Below are 13529 nucleotides of genomic sequence, written 5' to 3' on the forward strand. Positions count from 1 at the left end.
CTGCAGTGGTGAATTAAGAGGCTGGTGGGGGGAGGGGGAACCTTTGGAGACACCCCCCCAGCCTTTAGGAAGCCCCCCGAAGGGGCTATAGAGGTGTATGTGTGTGTGTATATATATATGTCATTGTACACATATTCAGTTTGGCACTATGTACAGAGAACCAGGACTTGTGAATACTGAGCTGAAGCTTATGAGCTAGGATTGTATTCATTTGCTCTTACTTTGCTTCTTGTGATAACTGAGTTAAACATCATGTCTTAATAATATGGCTATTAATGGTGAGTTTGTCTTTGAATCAGTGTGAAGTCCTTAGTATTAAGGCCCACTGGGAGTTTCTTGCTCTCTTTCTCTCATTTTAACTGTCTTTCTGAAAGACTAGAATATATTCCAAGCATTGACACAGTTTACTCTGCATATCCTTTAATTATTTTCAGAGTATCTGGGAAAAGTCACATTCTCCATTTATTTTTAAAACTTATGTAATAGTGATGCTACAATGCATAGTAGAGAATTAGACAGGCACTTCTGTTTAGTTTTCCAAGTACACCTCCACATAGTATTTGAGTATTTCATGAGCCCCAGCATACTGAAATTTGTAGTTTCCCAGCATTTTTTGGTCTGACTACATCCACTGCTAAAGAGTTTTTGAAATAATAAAAGATTAACGAGCTTGACTTGTATTTTTGAGCTGATATTATGGTAAAGTTATCTGAAAGATGGGTGTCAGATGTTTGGACAGAGGTCGCAATTTCAGTGCTTGCCCTAGGCGCTGTTTTCCCTAGATATGCCTCTGCCCCAAAGGTCTCACAAGCTAAAAAGCGATATAAGGCACATACCAGCAACGTCCACTGGAGGGGTGCTGTGCTGGGGTTTGGTAGGGCCAGTTGCTCTCCCACTAAATATAAGAGAACCACCACTTTGAAAGATGCCTCTTTGTTTTGTTAGCAGGGGTGCTTAGTTAGTTTAAAGTTGATAACCAGCACTTTGTACTTTGCCTGAAAACATATTGGCAGCCAATGCAACTGTTTGAGAACAGGCATAATATGTTCTCTCTGTTACCCCAGAGACCAGTCTGGCTGCTGCATTTTGAACTAACTGAAGTTTCCAAACGACATACAAAGGCAGCCCCACATAGAGCACATTGCAATAGTCAACCCTGGAGGTTACCAGCTGATGCACCACTGTTTTGAGATCATTCTCTTCAAGGAATGGACACAGCTGTTGAATCAGCCAAAGCTGATGGAAAGCCTCCACCTGGGATACCATGGTGATGCCTGGATCCAAGATCACTCCCAACCTGCAAACCTGTTCCTTCTGGGAGAGTATAACCCCATCCAGCACAGGAACTGAGCCCTCAAATTCTGATCCCCCACAATGAGCATCTCTGTCTTGCTTGGATTCAGCTTCAATTTGTTATCTCTCATCAAGCCCATTACTACCCGTAGGCAGGCATTTAGGGAGTGAATGCCATTTCCTGATGAAGCTGACATGGAGAAGTAGATTTGGGTGTCATCAGCATACTGATAACACCCTGCATGAAATCTCCTGATGACATCACCCAGCAGTTTCATATTGATGTTAAAAAGCATTGGTGACAGAATGGAGCCCTGAGGGACTCCATATAATAGCTCCCATTTTGAAGAGCAACTGTCACCAAGCTCCACCATCTGGAATCTGCCTGAGAGATAGGAGCGGAACCACTGCAAAGCAGTGCCTCATCCCCAACTCCCTCAGGTGATCCAGAAGGAGATCATGGTTGATGGTATCGAATGCTGCTGAGAGATCTAAAAAAACCAACAGAGTCACACTCCCTCTGTCGATTCCATGGTAAAGGTCATCCATCAGGCCGACCAAGGCTGTCTCAACCCCATAGCCTGCTCTAAAGCAAGTTTGAAATGGGTCTAGATAATCAGTTTCCTCCCAAACTGCCTGGAGCTGGTTAGCCACCACTCTCTCAATCACCTTGCCCAACCATGGGAGATTGGAGTCTGGCCTATAACTATCCATTGCTGAGGAATCTAGGGAATGCTTCTTAAGATGTGGTCTAATAATTTCTTCCTTCAAACAAGGAGGCATCCTATTCTCCCTCAGCGATGAGTCAATGATATTAACTAGGCCATCTCCAACAATTTCCCTGCTAGGTAGAAGCAGCCAATTTGGGCAAGGATCCAGGGACGAAGTGGTAGGCTGCATCGCTCCAAACAGCTTGTCTACGTCCTCATGCATCAGATAATGAAACTGATCCAATCTAATACTGCAAGAGGGATTGCTGGACACCACCTTAATAGACTCTGTAAAAAAACAGTGGAGTCCAAGTCGGTGTTGTAAATCTGTTAGCTCAGCTAACCCAGCAGGATTTCCAACCCCCTCCCCCCCCATGAGTTAAACAGAAAGTAGCAGTGAAGCTGCATGAAGGAAAACAAAAGGCTCACAAAGACAATAGTAAATAAATCAAGTCCCCTGAACTGAACTAGATACCCCCCTCTATGATAACTGAGTAATAACTGAAAAGAAAACAATAGAGCAAGGAATGAAAAAGAACAAAGGAGACCACAACAAGGAATTAACGGAACAAGAACACAGAGCAGAAAATAACAGAACAAGGGAAAACTGGAACTCAGAAAAGTTGAGAATTGAGAAACACGGTCCATGGTCAGTGAAAGTTGCTAACAGCATCTGAGCAATTCACAGACTACTAAATATATATGGCTCAAGAGAACCAGCAGCCAATCAGGCTTCCCTGAGTCAGCACTTCTGCTTCCTCTCTTGTGATCTCCTGCACCTGTGTGTCTCCCACTGAGCTTTCCTCTTGAGACATCTTCTCAAGACAAGTGAAATCCCAGCCTCCTCCTCCTCAGGATTCATGTCTGGCAGCTGTTCTGAATCCTCAGCACCAGAGTCTGGTCTCCCTGCCAAATCCTGTTGCTGTGCCTCTGAGCCCTCACTAGCAGGCAAATCCTCCCGTTCCTCCTCTGACTCTTCTGAGTCAGAAGTCTCAGCCACAACAGTCAGCAAGAATACAAGAGATTTTGTCTGCAAAGCAGAAGCAATCCATGCAGACCAGAAATGTTTTTTTTGGGGTTTTTTGCTGCATGCACTGCTTCTGCATAAAACTTCAAATGGGCTCTATGCTGTGTCCAGTCAAATCCAAGTCAAGTTCTCCTCCATTTGCGTTCCAGTCGCCTACCTTGCTGCTTTAGACCCCATAACTCCTCTGAATACCATTTACCACTTTTAAAGCAGGTCGGAAGGGACGCTTAGGAGCCATCACGTCTACTACCCTGGTGAGTTACCTATTCCAGGTTAATCAAGTGTGTGACCGGCAACATGAGTTGGTCCTGAGACTAATTGGGATAGACCCATAATTGTCATGGCCGCTATGAAATCCTGAGCTGCACCAGACAGTCGGCCTCAAAGTGGATTTTGAAGTCCCTCAGCACTAAACGTCTGGGTGACTCCAACACCAGCTCCAAGACCAACTACGTCAGCTTAGTTAGGGAGTCGGTTGGGCGGCAGGGTGGACTGTATGCCAACTGAATCCCTAATCTATCCCTAGTTCTCAGCCTCAACAATACATACTCAGTATAAGTCAACTGTCTCACAGAGGCCCTGGGAAGGGAGATGGTATTCTTCTGGACCACAACTCCACACACACACACACACACACACACACACACACACACACCAACCACCCACTTCCCCTAGCCTGTTCCACAATAGAGTAGCCTGGTGGGAGAAGCTGGGCCCAAACTGGGCCACTAGCCTCCTCTATCCAGGGAGAGCTGGAAGTGGAAACCATTACTAAATTACTTCTTTCCTTTCCCCTGTAATAACCAGCTGCTATATAAAACACCAATTCTTCTATTCCCCATTAGGGATGTCCATGGAACTGGTTCTGTGCACTCTCAGGAATTAGGGGGTGGTTGCTTTAAGGTGCATGGAGGGTATCCTTACCTCTCCTGATGTGTTTCCCTGCTGCTGCCAAAACCACTGACACGGGATGGCTGAGTACCTTCTTGCTGCCCCAGTCAGTGTAATACTGGAAGTGACCAGTTTGTGTGTGCCCCAACAGTAAATCACAGCTGGAGAGAGGGAGGAACTTCCTCCCTCATCTCCAGTTTCAGCAAGCGTAGCCTGCAGTTTCCCATTTGGATGTAAAGCAGACAGCTGGAAACCTGGGGTATGAGCAGCGAAACTCACTACAACACAAAGTTTCAAATTAGAATTTGGGAGGGAAACCTCAGGTCGCTTTTCAGATGGGACTGGGGTTTGGCAGTCTTTGGCTTCTTCAACTCCAGTTCCCTGTTACATGCGAATGTGGCCAGAGTGTTGAACCAGTTCACAAAAAAAAGCTTGTCATGAGGGACAGCCACCACACTAAATCTATGTTTAATTTCAATGACATTTAACAAATAATAATAAACTTTGTTAGTTGCTGTATAACAAATTGTTCTCTGGGCAGCTCAAAACACACCATTAGCAATCAAGAACACATAATGTGATATCACAACACACCAAAAAATACACAAAATACAATATACAATGCAAAATAATTAAAACTTAGTCATTGAAAAAAATCTAAATCTAAAAGGCCTGAATGAACAAAAATGTCTTTACTTGGCATCTAAAAGAACGAAGTGATGAAGCCAAGTGAAGTTCACTGGACAGGCTATTCCATAAATGGGGTACAACCAGTGTTCCCTCTATCTAACAGGGATTCCCAGATGTTGTTGACTACAACTCCCAGAATCCCCAGTTGCAATTACTTTTGCTTGGGTATTATGGGCATTGTAGTCAACAACATCTGGGAATCCCTGTTGGAGGAAACACTGGGTGCAGCCACCAAAAAGGCCCTCTCCTTAGTAGCCACCCACCTCACCTTGTTTGGCAGGGGCACTCAGAGCAGATAATTACACTCAGTCTCTGGATGAATAGGATTATATACCAACAGGAACACAACACAATTTCTAGAACTCCACCAGTGGTCTGGGTTCCCAAAAATATATTTTAGAGAAATTGACTGTGTCAGGGTTCTGGTTTCAGAAGAGCCTTGGCAAACTCCCCTTCCTGAGTCCCCTCATGTGGGTTCTGAACAAGTTCCTCCAGCGTCACAGCTTGAAAGATATGGCCACAGGTGTGTTCTCAGGGATCAGAGTGGGCCTTCCTCAGGGCAATCCTCAGCAGCTGTCCAATGACGCCAGCCTCTTAGTTTCCTTTGGATGGTGAAGTAGAGACTGATTCTCTTAGCTGTTTTAGGTGTTTATTTCAAGGAGCCATAAGTAGTGTCAAATATGGAACAGAGTGAACCTGAAGTCAATAAACTCAGGAGGCGGTGAATGAAGATTAAAGCTTTCTTTATCTAGAGCTGGCTACAATGTGCTTTTGTTAGGGCTCTAATAGTATAATTATAGCAGCACAGCATATGGAAGAGGAAGATGAAGTGGCATTATGACTTCATTCTCATTGTAGTCTAAGATAGTGAGCAAGAAACAGTTAGCATAGTTTTAGATTCTATTTGAAGATTAAAGCTTGGAAGATATAAAATGATGCACATTTGTACCTTGCTTTTACATAAACACAAGACAAAAATTCTGATTATTGAAAAGAAAGAAAGAAAGGAAGGAAGGAAGGGTCGGCACTCTACTCTAGCTCAGCACTCTTTTCCTCTGCCACACTCCCTCCCACTCCTCTCTCTTCTGGCCTTTGAACATACAGGAGGCAGGAGAAGGAGGATGAGCGCTGTGGTGGTGGTGGTGCCAGTGCTCTGCTGAGTAAGGTAAGAGAGTGGGGGAAGGGCCCACTAGGGAAGAGAAGAAAGACCCACCAAGAGGAGGAGGAGGAAGAAGTAGTAGAAGAAGGGCGGCGAATGGGCTGTGGTGATGCACAATTGAGGTGGGACAGAAGAGTTCAGGATTAGGGGTGGGGGTGGGGAGAACTGGGTAGGGAGAAACAAATGACACTCAGGGGTTGGGCATGGAAGGTCATGAAATACTGGCTCACGATACCACTTCAGGCACTGCGGGTGGCAGGGCTTGCACTGGCCCTGCTAGTAGCAGATGGTGCTGAGAGACTTATGCTCTATTATTTGGCACTGATGTCATGAGGTGCCACTGGCTTACATACAGCACAGCATCCACTGATCCAAAAGCAGGTCATGTGCACTTGTTCCATGCCTCTCTAAACCATGTCCATGCTGCTACTGAACTCACAGAGGCTCTACTAACTATTCTGTCATCACTGTAGTGATGAGCCTCATTGGAAATAATGGGAGGCTCGCTCATTGCTACAGAAAAGATGTGATTAGTAGTGATGGAGCCTCTGCAAGCTCTTTAGCTGCATGGATGTGATTTGAGGAGGCACAGAATGAGCATATGTGCCCCACTCTTAGATCAGGTGGGCTCTGTGCTGTATGTAAGCCACAGTGTTTTATCTTGTTACCTGTGCTGCTTAACATCTACATGAAACAGCCGTGAGAGATTGTTTAGGATTTGAGGTCGAGGTGCTTTCAAGAAGCAAATGATGCCAAACACTATTTCTCCTTAACATCCAGCTCAGGAGTTACAGTGGATGGCCCCCTTTTCCTTCCTCTTATCAGCAAAATTGTGGCATCTAAATAATGCAAACAAAGAAACTAGTAAATTTAGCATACACATTCTTGATTATATAATATGCTTGATTAGCTACTTCAAGATCTTGCTCCAGTCAAGACATTACTGGGAGTTACTAAGTTTAATTTCTAAGTAAACTATTTGAGTTCATTTCTTTGTGTATCTTTCAATGTGCAGGTGATAATTAGTACCATCCTGATGTCTCATGTACTACTATATTGTGGACCGGGTCTCACGATCCGTGAGACCCGGTTTTGGGCGGTGAGCGGGAAGAACGAGCTAAGCCCGCTCTCTCCGCTCATGAGCAGGGAGGGAGCCCTGAGCGGCCGGATCAGCCGCCCACACAATTGCCGGCTCCGAGATGGGGCCGGTGGGGGCTGGGGAGCTTGGGGGCCGCACGGCCCCCGGAAGCACCAGTATGCCCTGCGCAAGTGCGCAGGGCATACTGGGGAGACCCCCGGAGCTGGGAGGCAGATTTTCGCCTCCCCTCTAGGGGTCTACTCATGAGTAGGCACACTGCGAAGCCACACTGTGGCTACTCAAGATTAAAAAAACCAGGTTTGTGGAGCACTTGCTCCAGAAACCTGGTTTTGGGGCAGGGGTTCTTGAGCAGGTTACCTGCTCTAGAACCACCGGGCTTGCAGCCAAGCCCGGTGGTTCTCGCGATCTACAAAAATCGGGCTAGGCTCTCCTAGCCCGATTTTTGCAGATCGTCAGAATAGTCCCCCTGTGTCTTACGCTGCATTGTGTTTGTGGCTGAAAGCCTTGCTACCAATGGCACATGCATCAAAGATGGGGCAGACGGTCACAGTAGGGATAGGGGCAGACGGTCACAACAGCATATATGCCTGAAAAGAGAAAAAGAGGGAGAATTGGAGGAGGAAGAAGTATTGTTGGGTCTTATGATCTTGGTGGGAAATGGGACCTTGGATAAGAGGGAGGGAGAAATAGCTGAGTTGGGTGTTGGGATTGTTCAGGAGTGTAAGACAGGTATGCCATGAGGGGAGGATATTATCCTACAGTTTGTTGACAGAGCAGGGGAAGCATGTTTTGCACAGAGGTATTTCTCAGCTGAAGCCCCAACTACAAGTTGTAACACTGAAAAATATTCTCTTGAGGGCCACTGTATTGTGTTGCCCCCTGGACTGGTGAATGCAGCATGTTTCACACAGAATGAAGCATGTTTCACACAGAAAAGGAGGGCAAGATGATCTGGGAGGTGTGCACAGACTTCACACTTCTCTTAGTCCCTCCCTGCCCCATCATGCTCCCAAGTGAGTGTGCTGAGTGGAAGAGGGAAGAAACAGAGCTATTCAATCGTACAGGGATCCCAAAGCTCTCTGCACCTGCATTAGGAAGGATCATTCCCAGCTCCAGAATGTTTCCTTTACTTCATTAACAGAGCCATACTGAACAAAATATTTGTCCTTTTTCATACAAACAAGTCAGCAAGAACTCAATCAGTCAGCAAAGCAAGAATTCTTTCAGCAACACAACAGTGAGAGTAAACAGAACAGATCTTCCTATAACAACTATAATGTACCTGATTTTTTCCACTATTTCTGCTTTTAAGTGTTTGTTAAAAGTCTGTGCACACCTCCCAGATCATCTTGCCCTCCTTTTCTGTGTGAAACATGTTTCTCATGCTGTGTTCACCAGTCCAGGGGTGTATACCAAACCCACTGATAGAAATGTTTTTTTACACTATTCTTCTTTTCATCCTTTTCAATTAAAAAATTCCTTACCGTACAGTCAATTTCTGCAGCTTAAAAGAAACTCTTCATATTCCAGGGATTTTGAGTCAGCAGCTGATAAATTGAGTTCTCAATTAATGGAAAGGGGCTATCCCACTCAAGTTATACAAAAAGCTAGACGTAGGACACAGACTAGAGATAGATTATCTCTACTTAGGACAGCTTCACAAATTAATAGGAAGCAATCTCGGATTACATGGTCGATGCAATATTCTTCTCTAAATTATAGAATTAAAAATATCATCAGACGACACTGGAGATTAGTATCAGATTTACCAGGTTGCAATAACTTCCCATTAGTAGCCTTTCAAAAAAGTCCCAGTTTCAAAGATTTTCTTGTCAGAGCAGATAGCCTGCCTCGGAGGGAGGGCATGGAACCAAAAGGTTTTTTCAAATGTGGTCATTGTGTGGCATGCCCTATGGCATTGCAAACCACAGAATATAGGGGCAATAATACTGGCAAAAAATACAGATTGGACTTTTTTGCTAACTGCTCCACCAAGAACATCATATATATATATATATATATATATATATATATATATATATATATATATATATATATATATAATACAATGCCCATGTTCCCTGAGATGTGTAGGCATGTCAACCAGAACAGTCTGATCTCGCATTTTGGAACATCGCTCTCGCATTAGGAACCAAAATTTGGAATGCCCTTTGGTTGATCATTTCATGCAGGTAGGGCACTCCTTTAATGGTTTTGAATTTTTTGTCATCTATAGGTATAAACAAAAAGAATTTTCCTATGCAAATATTAAAACTGCCCTCCTACAGAGGGAGGCATTTTTTTATACATCAGCTCTGGACTTTAGAGCCTTTTGGTTTAAATCAGGTCAATGACCTTTCCAGTTATCTATAGGCACCATGCGCTATTTTTTGATCCTGGCCCTATTTAGAGATTTGGATGTGGATAGGGGTTTAGTAGGGTGAGATTTAACATTGACACAAGATTGATGGACATCCCCTTTAAAAGAGTAAAGTCTCTCCTGTTGGAGAATGGGACTATCATATATATTTTTGATAAGCCTTTATATGAGTTATGTTTTGGTTCCATATTACATTTGTATAATTAAGAATTTAAATAGGACAAAAGGTCCATGGCTTCTTTGGAAGTTTAGCATTGCTGTTTCTTCACACACACACGTAAATATAATTGGTCATTTAGACATGAGATTGGATAATGAAGCACATCCCTTTTGATCAAAGGGGAGTGAAAACATCTGGCAGATGCTGTAGGATATATTAAGCATTATCTGTACCATTTGAAGCCAGTACAACTTGGTATCCAGTAGGATTTCTAATTTAGAAACCACTGGTAGGTGCAGTGTCACTTCGGAAGAAATAAATGTGAGTAATAACTAAAAATTTCTTGCCCTTTGAGTTAACATAATTTGTTGAAGGTACTTTTTTGTTAAAATGATACATGTGTTATTGTGTATTTAGCTCACTTCTCCTGATGAAGTCCTGCTCAAGCAGGAGGAAACAGGTAAAAATTACCTAGGATACCTGTTGGGTATTATTTGGACAAGGAGCAACAACCAGAAGGAGCAACATTTGTATAAGGAGCTACCACTAGAATAAGAACTTGCAAGGAAAAAGATCTGGAAGAATTTTGAGTAACATTTGGAGCAACAACTTGAACAAGAACCAGTAAGAAAAAAGGTCTGGAAGGACTATATATCTACAAGTATAAGGACTATGGGCATAATTGACCTTCAGCCATACCTTTGGGGGTCTAGAACACAGACAATTTCTTCAGTAATTGTTTGTTTCATTATATATGTTTAATTTATCCGTGTTTCATGAAGTTGTGTGTGTGAATAGACTCTTATACACGGTATATATACTACCCAGTATATGTTTTGTACTCTGGTCCGTGTATCCTCTATTCTTTCATCTTATCCCTGGATATTAACTGCTGAAGTCAAGAATTCCACCATTCTTAGTCAGATATCTAGTGTAGGGGCCAATTATGATTTCTGTAACTTTGCAGTGATGTGTTATGGTAATAAAAAGAATTACCTCTAGATAGGTTGGCAGGGATAACATATCCATCTTCTTTAAAAGAATGTAAAATGTTATCTGTCTGTTAAACACTATCTGACTCTGGATATGCCCTTTCTTTTTTCTTTCTTTCTTCCTCACCCCCCCCCCCCCCATGGTAGAATTCTTTATTCTACCATTTCCATTGAGAAGCCTGACTATCCTAAAAATAACTTGAGTCTTGGTCTTTCTGGCTCGAATGACTCATTACATAGAGTTTGTTGTGTTCCCTCTGCTTTTAAAATCTGTATTAGCTGGGCAGGCTGTTGGAGGAGAGAGGGGTTGCTTAACCCTTCCCCTTCTTGTTTTTCAAATTATAATAGCCCTCCCTCCCTAACTGTTTTCACCTGTGGAGGAGGAGGAGGATATGGGGACAGGCAATAGTGCCGTACCAATTATCTGCAAATAAGACTTTAAGGTGTAAGATCATTTCACTGGCATGGATATACTGTGCAGTGTCCTCAAAGAAAAAAATAGTGGGCTTTAGGAAGATTACTCGTTTTATCTGGTTCCTTTCAAGGACTTTCTAGTTATTAAGAATGTAATTTGAAAAGAGACACAACATGATTAACATAGGTAATCTGGTGTCTGCATATAAAAATAGGTATCTTCAAGTTTCTGAAACACGGAAGCAGTGTGGAAAAGATTCAGTGAGGTCATGCAGATGACTATTTGAAGGAGGTTTGTGGGAGGGAGCAGCCCACGCCTAGTTCCCAACATGTGAGTAGAGGACTCATATGTCTCTGCTAACCTATCTCACAGATGACTGAGGATCCTAGTGCTCCAGGAAGGGAAGACAAAGCTGGGTGGCTGACAGCTACCTTTATCATGGAGTCCCAAAGCTAGAGGGACCAGGCAGAGGAGATCTGCAGCTGTACAACAGCAGATCTCCTCTGCCTGGCCCCTCTAGCCCTGCACCTGTATGATAGAGATGGTTGCCAGCAGCCTCAAGGCAATTAAAACAGTGGTTGCATCCACACAACCAAATTCTGAGGTATGAGGGCTTTTCCTCCAACCTTGGTGAAGGTCAAGGTACAGAAGTCAGGCTTTGCAGGTGTGAACAAGCTGGGTAGGTGGGCTCCCCATGGGTTATCACAATCAGCAGTAGCTGCCCAACTGCCTCCTACCCTCTGACTTCTAATCATGAGACTGGGCTCAGCATTTACTGTCAAGTGAAATGTGGATTGTAACTTTGAGCACGGTGGTATGGGGAAATACACCTCACACAATATTAAACAATAATGTGCAGTGTTATGGAGGCATGACGCTGTGCTTCAGGGCTACTATGGATCTGAAAGGCAGCATCAAGCCACTCAGAATGGGGAGCTGGGCAAGCAGCTCTTCTGAAGCTTTCCCTGTTTGGGACAATCGGGAAACCTGCAGAAGAGCTGCTTGTGCAACTACCGATTCTGAGTAACCCTGATGCTGCCTTTTAAGTCCAACACAGCCTCTCAGTGCAGCATTATATGCCTCTGTAATGCCGAGCATTACAGTATGTGGGCCGCCGCCACCACCACCACCAGTACTAATGATAATGATGTGTAGCATTTATGTAGAACACACTAAGTACTGGGAATACTTTGCACACCCAGGAATCCTTATAACAATCCTGTAGAGTAGGCCAGTGTTATTATGCTCATATCGCATAACAACTGTGCTGCTCGCTGCCCAACTGGGCGGTGCGGCTGGTTTGCTGCAGCTCCCTTTGAGAAGCACGAGGCTCGGGGGCCCTGATTGGCCGCCTGGCCCATGTGGGGGTGGAGCTTCGGCCCAAAGCTAGAGGGACCATGCTCTGATGCCTGCAGCTCGGTTTGCTCCATTCAGGCGTTGGAGCTGGAAGTGCCTGGCCGAAGCACTTGGCTTTGGACCTATCAGTTTCCCTGGGCACAGCGGTGACAGGAGCAGGGTTTCCACCCAGCGTGTTGGTAGAGGCTATTTGGGGGGTGTTATTAAAACCCCGGAAATTTGGTGTAGGCCCATGAGCCAGTGGAGGAGGGCGGTCGTGGCCTGCTTGGCCTTGGCAGGCACTACGGTGGGCGCGTCTTCCCCCCCACCCATGGGGTTTGCAGGGCCTTCGGGCTGGGCTAGCGCTCTGCGAGCGCCTTCTTTCAATCCCTCCTCTCTCTCTCGGGGCATTGCTGGGTATCTCGGTGGCCACCTTTCGGCCTTAGGGCAGCAGGGATTGTTGGCCTTCTGGGGGCTTACCCCCATACCTCGCTCATTGTTCTGGGAATACTGCTCCTGGTCTCACTGGCCCAGTAGCGGGGCCTTTAGTTTGGTTGGTTGGTTGGTTTGTACAGGATCCCCCCCCCCCCACATAGCAACATGGACCCAAAGAAGGCTAAGGGCAAGAAGGGAGTAAAACGGGTCAGGCCCCCTCACAGGCCTAAGCCTAATACTGACTCCTCATCAGATGATGATGTGGATATGGGAACTATTAGGGCGCTGATAGTGCATTTAGATGCGTTAGAGAAAGAAAAGCAGAAAGGTGTTCCTGGTAAGGATGAAGGTGGCCCCTCAGGGGTCCCGCCCATGCCTGGGCCTTCTACAAGGGGTTGCTAAGAAAGCTAAACTTTTACACACTTTATCTGCCAAGCTGGATGCGTTAGAAGCCAAGGACCAGCAGCCAGCTTCAGCGCCTATGGCATTGCCTGTTGACAACACTGCGGTGGCGTTGGCTGTTGAACCCGCTGGGAACAGCACGGTGGCTATCAAAGGGCCTGGATCTGGTGAGTCCTTGCACCACATTTGGCCTTGGGGGACATCCCCCATGGCTGCCACATTCAATCCCTACAGCTGGCATCCGGGCCTTTATGGCCCTCTTACACCTTAAGGGGCGTGCGCACAAGTATGGCAAGGCGCTCCTGCAGCCTTGGGTGGGGCACTAGCCAACGTACCCACGGCAGCTCAGCCTCTCAGGCCCCATACCTGCCTTATGACTCTATCCTCCCTCTGGGTGACCATTTGTTACCAGCGGTAAAGGAACAGATCTGGCGGCGTGAATTTGTAGACGTTTTTCAGTTGTTATTCAGAGAGCCAGAGCTGGTTGAGAAGGAAGGAGAGCGCAAGAGGGATGAGGAAAAGTCTAAGCGCAAGCCAGTAG

General features: G+C 45.2%; 1 long non-coding RNA gene across 1 annotated transcript in view; it reads left to right on the forward strand.

Moving 5' to 3' along the window:
* The window catches only part of LOC128339947 (uncharacterized), a 29655-nt gene extending 19161 nt beyond the window's left edge, over positions 1-10494 (forward strand). Inside the window, exon 2 of the long non-coding RNA XR_008313354.1 lies at positions 9827-10494. This is a non-coding gene — a long non-coding RNA (uncharacterized LOC128339947). The remainder of the gene's footprint in view (positions 1-9826) is intronic.
* The last annotated feature ends 3035 nt before the right edge of the window (positions 10495-13529 follow it).

Source organism: Hemicordylus capensis, chromosome 1, assembly GCF_027244095.1.
Source record: "Hemicordylus capensis ecotype Gifberg chromosome 1, rHemCap1.1.pri, whole genome shotgun sequence".
NCBI lineage: Eukaryota > Metazoa > Chordata > Lepidosauria > Squamata > Cordylidae > Hemicordylus > Hemicordylus capensis.